The sequence below is a fragment of the Gossypium hirsutum genome, chromosome A01, assembly GCF_007990345.1.
Source record: "Gossypium hirsutum isolate 1008001.06 chromosome A01, Gossypium_hirsutum_v2.1, whole genome shotgun sequence".
NCBI classification, from domain to species: Eukaryota; Viridiplantae; Streptophyta; class Magnoliopsida; order Malvales; family Malvaceae; genus Gossypium; species Gossypium hirsutum.
In genome coordinates this window covers 10,775,267-10,784,815 of record NC_053424.1, presented here as the reverse complement: position 1 = coordinate 10,784,815, position 9,549 = coordinate 10,775,267, and the positions used below count along the sequence as shown (strand labels likewise).

At 36.1% G+C, this 9,549-nt stretch overlaps 2 non-coding genes across 2 annotated transcripts; both read left to right on the top strand.

Annotated features, from left to right (window-relative positions):
• The first annotated feature begins 842 nt into the window (after positions 1-842).
• Positions 843-949, top strand: LOC121208164 (small nucleolar RNA R71). Its single transcript, XR_005903119.1, has one exon. It is a non-coding gene; the product is annotated as a small nucleolar RNA R71 (small nucleolar RNA).
• Positions 950-4,553: 3,604 nt separating this feature from the next.
• LOC121207843 (small nucleolar RNA R71) lies at positions 4,554-4,660 on the top strand. Its single transcript, XR_005902958.1, has one exon. It is a non-coding gene; the product is annotated as a small nucleolar RNA R71 (small nucleolar RNA).
• Positions 4,661-9,549: the final 4,889 nt, after the last annotated feature.

Here is a 9,549-nt window from a genome sequence, read left to right as displayed (position 1 = left end):
GTTCATAAGTTGCACTTACCTATTTAGGATCATTATTGTTTACCTCTTCTCGTCCTTTGTTCATCGCGTTGTTTTGCTGTATTTCTAGCTCGAGTGTAATGAATCCTTCCTTATCTTGAGTGCTAATTGCATTGAGGTGTTCCCTCGGATTAGGTTCAGTATTACTTGGTAGGCTACCTTGTGGTAGTTCAGAGATTAGTTTGGATAGCTGGCCTATTTGAGTTTGAGTCCTTGGATCGATGCTTGTTGATTCTTAAGTGCTGTCTCGGTATTTTAGAAACGGGTTTCTGACACCGAGATGAATTTAGAAAGCATCTCTTCAAGGTTTGGTTTCCCTTTGAAAACCTTGAGGATTTTGTGGCTTTTGATTCCCTTGATCACCCCAGGAGAAATTTGGGTGGTTCCTTCAACCTGCATTATAAGTATTACTGTATGGGTTATTTTGAGATCGGAAGTTATTATTACCCATATAGTTGACTTTCTCTTCTTCAATTGTAGGATTGAAGGGTTGGTATTTTGTATTCACACCTCCTCCGTTTGAGTCACACCTCATTGCTGGATGTACCTACATAGAACCAAGAAAATTATCAATCCTTTTATTGAGATGTTCTACCTGATTAGAGAGCATGGTGACTGAATCGACGTTATAAACGCCGTCTATTTTTGTTGGCTTAGTCTTTATAACTTGCCATTAATAGTTGTTCAGTGACATCTCCTCTATGAATTCATAGGCATCTTCCGGTGTTTTATTGTTGATAGTTCCACCAGCGGCAGCATCAATCATCTGTCTTGTCGAGGAGTTCACACCATTGTAGAAGGTTTGAACTTGCAGCCATAGCGGTAACCCATGGTGAGGGCACCTTCTCAATAAATCCTTGTATCTCTCCCATGCATCGTAACGTGTTTCTAAGTCTATCTGCACAAAAGAAGAGATATCATTACGCAACTTAGCCATTTTAGCCGGCGGAAAATATTTTAGTAAAAATTTCTCGGTCATTTGTTCCCAAGTAGTGATAAACCCTCGTGGTAACGAGTTCAACCACTGTTTAGCTTTGTTTCTCAGTGAAAAGGGAAATAAACGAAGACGAATGGCATCATCAGAAATGCCATTAATTTTGAATGTGTCGCAAAATTCCAGGAAATTTGCTAAGTGAGTGTTGGGATCTTCATCCTGCAAACCATCAAACTGGACAAACTGCTGTATCATCTGAATAGTGTTAGGTTTTAATTCAAAATTATTCGCAGCAATAGCGGGTCTAACTATACTTGATTCAGTTCCTGTTAAAGAGGGTTTAGCATAGTCATACATAGTACGTGGAGCAAGATTTTGATTAGCTGCAATTACAGGAGGCAGCTGATTGTTTTGGTTTTCAGCCATCTAGTCGGTCGGAGGTTAAGTATTGTCTTTTTGATCATTTTCTGTGTATCGTAAACTACGCCTTATTTCTCTTTGATTTTTACCAGCTGTTCGATCGATTTCTTCATCAAAAAGTAAGGGTCCTGATGGGTCTCTTCTAGTAATAAACTATAAAAACCTGCCAAGAGAAAGAATAAGTAAATTAATAAATAATAAATAATAAATTAAATTGCAAGAAAAATAAATGGCTAAAGTAATAAAAAATTTAGTGTTCATAATATTTCAGTTCCCCGACAACGGCACCAAAAACTTGATCATAGTGATTCATAACAAGTAATAAATATTTATGAAGATCAAACCTAGACTAACTATTATCACGACGAAAAGGCAAGCGCACCTATCGAACAATAGTATAGTAATGGCAAGACCGAGATATCGTACCTAAGGGAACCAAAAGTACTAGTAATAACTATCTTTTTATTATCTAGCCTAAGAATAAAAGGGTTTATTTTAATTAACTAACTAATTGAACAAAGAACGCATAGAGAAAAGAATTGGGGAATTGCTTTTGGGAAAATCGATTGACTCGAGACAATACCTAAGGAAAAATCCACCTAGACTTTACTTGTTATTCTGGCTCTGAATCGGACAATTTATTCATTCAACTTGTTCCGTAGAGATCTTTAAGTTATGTTATTATCCCCATTCAAGACTAATAACATCTAATCCCTAGATTGAATAACCGAGAATTTTCTCTAATTAACACTCTAAGGTTGTATTAACTCGATCTATGGATCCTCTTATTAGGTTTCACCCTAATCCGGCAAAATCTTGTCACCCTATTTCTAGGCGCGCAATCAACTCCGCTTAATTATGGTAGATGTACTCTTAGACAGGGTTTATTCCTCCTCTGACTAAGAGCATGTCTTGAATTAGTATCCTGAGATATCAAAACAAGAATTAAGAACACATAATTAAGAACAAGTTAAATATTTATCATACGATTCAGAAAATAATAACAAGGGTCATCTTAGGTTTCATTCCCCTTAGGTATTTGGGGAATTTAGTTCATAACTAAATAAGAAAACATTACAGAAGAATAAAGAATACAAAACATGAAGAAAACCTAAAACTCCTGAGGGAGAATTGAGGTGAGATCTTTAGTCTTAATGATGAATCTGGCTTCTGAGATGGATCAATCGGTTTCCTTAGAGTAATTCCTTACCCCTCTTCTCTGTCTCCCCTTTTCTCCTCCTCTAGTGTGTATTTATAGGCTTTTGAATGCCTAGAAACCCTCAAAATTGGTCTTTTTCGAATTGGACTCAACTTGGGCTCGGCAGGGACACGCCCGTGTGACACGCCCGTGTTCGATTACTTCAGGCTGTGTTCGAGCCTGTTAGAATGGCACGGGAGTGTGCTATACCCGTGTGAGCCGTGCTCCAATTCTGCCAGATTGACACGACCGTGTGGTCTGCTCGTGTGAGGAGGTTCAGGCCGTGTTGATTTTGTACTTTGGCCCATTTTCTGTGTTTTTGGCCCGTTTCTCATTCCTTTCGCTCTCCTATGCTCTCCTGAGTATAAAACATGAAATTAAAGCATTAGGAGCATCGAATTCACTAATTCTAATGAGAAATCATCCATAAAATGCATTAAGCACGGGGTAAAAATATGTATAATTTACGGTTTATCAACTATTACCTTCAATGTCCGATGTGATGCCAGAATTACGAGCTTGAAGGGTGATCATTTCGTCTCCCACACGAAGTGTAAGCTCACCTGTACCAACATCAATAATTGTTTTAGCAGTTGCTAAAAAGGGCCTCCCTAAAATCAAAGGGTTATTATCTTTCTCTATGTCGAGAACAACGAAATCAACGAGAAATATGAACTTATCTACTTTTACTAGTACATCTCAATAATACCCCTAGGAAATCTTATAGTTTTATCTGCCAATTGAATGCTCATCCTAGTTTGTTTAGGTTTCCCAAGACCTAGTTGCTTAAACATTTTGTACGGCATGACATTAATACTAGCCCCTAAATCAGCTAATACATGATTCACATCTAAACTACCAATTAAGCAAGGAATTGTAAAACTCCCTGGATCTCTCAATTTGTGGGGTAGTTTATTCTGTAGAATAGCTGAGCAAACTGCATTTAGTTCCGTATGCGATGCCTTGTCCAACTTCTGTTTGTTTGCTAAAAGCTCCCTTAGAAATTTCATTGCATTCGGCATCTGCGACAGAGCTTCAATAAACGGTAAGTTAATATGTATTTTTTTTAAAAGTTTAACGAATTTACCGAATTGTTTGTCTGAATGGTCTTTCCTTGTCACGTTAGGGTATGGAACACGAGGTTTGTATTCTTCATTCACTGTTTTGTTATGACTTACCTCACTTCTATCTTTACTCACCACATTGTCTTGCCTCGGTTCTGGCTCAGGCTCAATCAATCCTTCTTTATCTTAAGTACTAATGGAGTTGAGCTGTTCCCTTGGGTTAGGTTCAGTATTGCTTGGCAAGCTACCTTGTGGTCTTTCAGAGATTAGTTTGGATAGCTGGCCTATCTGAGTTTCGAGTCTTTGGATTGATGCTTGTTGATTTTTAAGTGCTGTCTCGGTATTTTGGAACGAGTTTTTGACATTGATATGAATTTTGATAGCATCTCCTCAAGGTTCAGTTTCTTCTCTTGTTGATAGAGTGGTTGTTGAAAACCCTGAGGATTTTGTGGCTTTTGATTCCCTTGACCACCCCAGGAGAAATTTGGATGGTTCCTCCAACTTGCATTATAAGTATTACTGTATGGGTTATTTTGAGATCTAAAGTTATTGTTACACATATAGTTGACTTGTTCCTCTTCGGTTGTGGGATTGAAAGGTTGATATTCTGTATGCACACCTCCTCCACTTGAGTCCACCTCATTACTGGATGTACCTGCGTAGAACCAAGTAAACCATCAATCTTTTTATTGACAAGTTTTACCTGATTTGACAGCATAGTAACTGAATCGACGTTATAAACGCTGGCTATTTTTGTTGGCTTAGTCCTCATGACTTGCCACTGATAGTTATTCAGTGACATTTCTTCAATGAATTCATAAGCCTCTTCAGGTGTTTTGTTATTGATGGTTCCGCCAGTAGCTGCGTCAACCATTTGCCGAGTTGAGGGATTCAAACCATTGTGGAATGTTTGTACTTGAAGCTATGGAGAGGGCACCTTCTCAGTAAGTCCTTGTATCTCTCCCATGCATCGTAAAGTGTTTCTAAATCCATCTGCATGAAAGAAGAGATATCATTACGTAATTTAGCCATTTTATCCAACGGAAAATATTTTAGTAAAAATTTCTCGGTCATTTGTTCCCAAGTAGTGATTGACCCTCCTGATAACGAGTTCAACCACTGTTTAGCTTTGTTTCACAGTGAAAAGGGAAATAACCGAAGACGAATGGCATCATCAGAAATGCCATTGATTTTGAATGTATCGTAAAATTCCAGGAAATTTGCTAAGTGAGCATTGGGATCTTCATCCTGCAAATCATCAAACTGAACAAACTGTTGTATCATCTGAATTGTGTTAGGATTTAGTTCGAAATTATTCGCAGCAATAGCAGGTCTAACTATACTAGACTTAGTTCCTGTTAAAGAAGGTTTAGCATAGTCATACATACTACGTGGAGCAGGATTTTGATTAGCTGCAATTCCAGGAGGTAGCTGATTGCTTGGGTTTTCGGCCATCTCTTCGGTTGGGGTTTGAGTATCGTCTTCTCGCTCGTTCTTCGTGTATCGTAAACTATGCTTTATTTCTCTTTGATTTTATCGAATTGTATGATTGATTTCTTCGTCAAAAAGTAATGGTCCTGACGGGTTTCTTCTAGTCATAAACTATAAAAACTTGCCAAGAGAGAGAAAAATTAAATTAATAAATAATAAAATAAAATAAAATTGCAAGAAAAATAAATGACTAAAGTAATAAAAATTTAGTGTTCCTAATATTTCAGTTCCTTGGCAACGGCGCCAAAAACTTGATCGCTGATTCGTAACAAGTAATAAATATTTATAATGAAGATCAAACCTAGACTAACTATTATCACGACGAAAAGGCAAGCGCACGTATCGAACAATAGTATAGTAACGGCAAGACCGGGATATCGTACCCAAGGGAACCAAAAGTACTAGTAATAACTATCTTTTTATTATTTAGCCTAAGAATAAAAGGGTTTGTTTTAATTAACTAATTATTTAAGCTAAGAACGCACAGAGAAAAGAATTGGGGAATTGCTTTTGGGAAAATCGATTGACTTGAGACAATGCCTAAGGAAAAATCCACCTAGACTTTACTTGTTATTCTGGCTCCGAACCGGACCATTTATTCATTCAACTTGTTCCGCAGAGATCCCTAAGTTATGTTATTATCCCTATTCAAGACTAATAACGTCTAATCCCTAGATTGAATAACCGAGAGTTTTCTCTAATTAACACTCTAGGGTTGCATTAACTCGATCTATGGATCCCCTTATTAGGTTTCACCCTAATTCGGCAAAATCTTGTTACCCTATTTCTAGGCGCGCAATTAACTCTGCTTAATTATGGCAAATGTACTCTTAGACAGGGTCTATTTCTCATCTTGAATCAGTATCCTGAGATATCAAAACAAGAATTAAGAACACATAATTAAGAACAAGTTAAATATTTATCATACGATTCAGAAAATAATAACAAGATTTGTTTTAGGTTTCATTCCCCTTAGGTGAAGAGGTCTGCCCATGTGAAGAGGTCCAGGCCGTGTTGATTTCGTACTTTGGCCGATTTTCTCCGTTTTTAGCCCGTTTCTCGTTCCTTTCGTTCTCCTATGCTCTCCTAAGTATAAAACATGAAATTAAAGCATTAGGAGCATCGAATTCACCAATTCTAATGGAAAATCATCCGTAAAATGTATTAAATATGGGGTAAAAATATGTATAATTTACGGTTTATAAATTTTTCCTTAGATTTTGGTGAATTTGATGCTCGTAATGCCTTAATTACATGTTTTATACTTAGGTGAGCGTAGGAGAGTGAAAGAAACGAGAAACGGGCCAAAAACAGAGAAAATAGGCCAACGTACAAAATCAACACGGCCTAGACTTCCTCACAAGGGTAGACCACTCGACCGTGTCAATTTGACAGAATCGAAGCACGACTCACACGGGTGGACCACACGTCCGTGCCTATTTAACAGGCTTGACCATGACCTGAAGTAATTGCACATGGGCGTGCCCCTGTCGAGCCCAGGTTGAGTCCAATTCGAAAAAGGCTAATTTTGAGGGTTCTTAGGCATTCTAAAGCCTATAAGAGGAGGTGAAAAATGGGACACACAGAGTAGGAAACAGGGAACTGCTCCAGGAAAGCCGATTGATCCATCTCAAAAGCCTGATTCACCATCAAGACTGAAGATCTCCTCTCAATTTCCCTTCAGGAGTTTTGGGTTTTTCTTTATGTTTTGTATTCATTATTCTTCTGAGATGTTTATCTTTTTAGTTATGAACTAAAACCCTTAAATACCTAAGGGGAATGAAACCTAAGACAGATCTTGTTATTATTATCTGAATTGTATGATAAATATTTGACTTGTTATTAATTATGTGTTCTTCATTCTTGTTTTGATATTCCAGGATATTGATTCAAGTTAAGCTCTTATTTAAAGGAGAAATAGACCCTGTCTAAGAGTACATTTTTCATATTAAGCGGAGTTGATTGCGCGCCTAGAGATAGGGTGACAAGATTTTACCGGATTAGAGTGAAACCTAATAAGGGGATCCATAGATCGAGTTAATGCAACCCTAGGGAGTTAATTTGAAAGAGATTTCAATTATTCAACCTAGGGTTAGACATTGTTAGTCTCGAGAGAGATAATAATATAACTTAAGAATTTTCTACGGATCAAGTCAAATGAATAAATCGTTCGATTCAGAGTCAAATAACAAGCGAAGTCTAGATGGATTTTTCCTTAGGTATTGTCTTAATTGAATCCTTTTTTCCAAAAGTAATTCCCCAATTCTATTTTCTGTGAATTCTTAGTTTAGTTAATTAGTCAGTTAAAACAAACCCCATTATTCTTAGGCTAGATAATAAAAAGACAGTCATTACTAGTACTTTTAGTTCCTTTGGGTTCGACAATCCGGTCTTGCTAAAGCTATACTACTATTCGATAGGTAAACTTGCCTTCATCGTGATAATAGTTAGTTTCAAGAACGGATTATTATAAATATTTAAAACGTGTCACGAATATCACGCGTATCAAACATTTATGACTGATTGTCTGTGTGTGACATGGTGTGCTTAAATTGTTACATTTTGTTGGGACATTGGTTCCAAGTTCAGTTTCTGATTCTGTGTATATCTATAAGTATGTTTCGCTATCAAATTGATATTTGTAATTCTATTTTTAGTCATGTGTCAAACTCACATTGAGCTTGTGTAGCTCACCCCCTCAGTGTTTCCCCTTTTAGGTACACTTTCGTTTTCTATAGCTTTGACTCAGCATGCTGGAGTTCTTGGATAGTCAAGATAAGAGTCTAAACTGTGGTACAATTTTAATTTGGGTTTTTTAAAATGGTTTTCTTTGGACTGAAATTTTTGTAATAACAGGACGTTATATCTGGGAGTTTTTACGGCACTTAAATACTGTAATGTTTTCAATTTGTTAAACTAAAATTTCCCATGATCACTTCAATGATCAATGTAACTTCCAAAATTCGGCCTAAACTTCTAGGCTGGGTTTTGGGGTGTTACAGTTACTAAGCATACTTCGCCCTATGTCTATTAAAGTTTGGTTTCTTCTTTCCAGAACACCATTCTGATCAGGTTAGCCTAACATAGTGTATTGGCCAACTATACCGTTATCTTGAAAAAACTTCACAAATGGACCAGATTTTTGTCCATCCTCAGTGTATCTACCATAATACTCACCACCTCTATCGGTTCTCACAATCTTGATTTGCTTGCTGCATTGTTTCTCTACTTTAGCCTTGAAAACTTTAAAGGCCTCTAATGCTTTGCTCTTTTGATGAAACATATAAAGGTGCATGTATTATGAGTAATCGTCTATGAAAGTAATGACGTATTTTTAACCTTGCACATCCATATCTAAGCAACATATATCAGAATGGATGATTTCCAATATGGCCGAATTCCTCTTGGCATCTTTCTTTGACTTGTTAGTATGCTTGCCCTTAATGCAGTCTATACAACTATTGAAATTAATAAAATCTAAAGTATTGAGTACTCCATCATTTACAAATCTCGTAATCGTTTCAATGGAGATGTGTCGTAATCTCTGGTGCCATAATATAGAGGAATATTAATTTATAACATAATATTTAGTACCAGGTTGAACGTGCATAACATTATGAATGGCATTATTTTGCAAATTAAGATAATAAAGACCATAAGATAAAACACCATTTCCAACAAGTTCAAATTTATAAAATTGTAACAGCCTGTTTTTGGTAAAATCGAAACAGTGGTTTTGGGACCACAAATCCGATGTCAAAAAAATTATTTTAATATTATTTTGAGGTTTACAGCATGATAATATAATTGTGTAAAAATTTTGTTAAGAAATGTTACCGTTTGAATGCTTAATTTATGAAAAAAGACTAAACCGCTAAGTGTGAAAGTTGTGTTCTATTAGCTAAAGGTGTTAAATAGCTATAGAACTTTAATTTGGAGGTCCTTATTGAGTAATTAGACCATTAAAAGAGATAGTGGATGTACATGGAGTGTAATTATGATGTTGGATGGGTTAGGTTGGTATTAGGTTATTATGTGATAAAATAAACAAAAAGAATAAAAATATCATTTTTTATTTCTTTGTTCATCTTCTCCACCGAAAAAAACAAGATAAAATAGGGTTTTGAAGCTCAAATTTTCAGCAACTTAAATCCTTTTCATGTAAGTGAAATTTGTGTTTGTTTTTGTTGATTTTTATGTTTTTGGAACCCTTGTAACTTGATCTAGCTAAATAGGGAACTAATTTGCAATAGGCTGGAAATCTAGAGTTTTTCCATGAGAGTATATTTCTGTTTTTGAAGTTTAATGGAAGAAAATGAAATCTTGTTGTGTGTTGAACAATTTTTTTGAAAGGGACTTTTGATGAAAACGAAAAACAGGGACAAATTTGTGAAATGTTAAATTTATGAGTTAAGTGTGTGAAA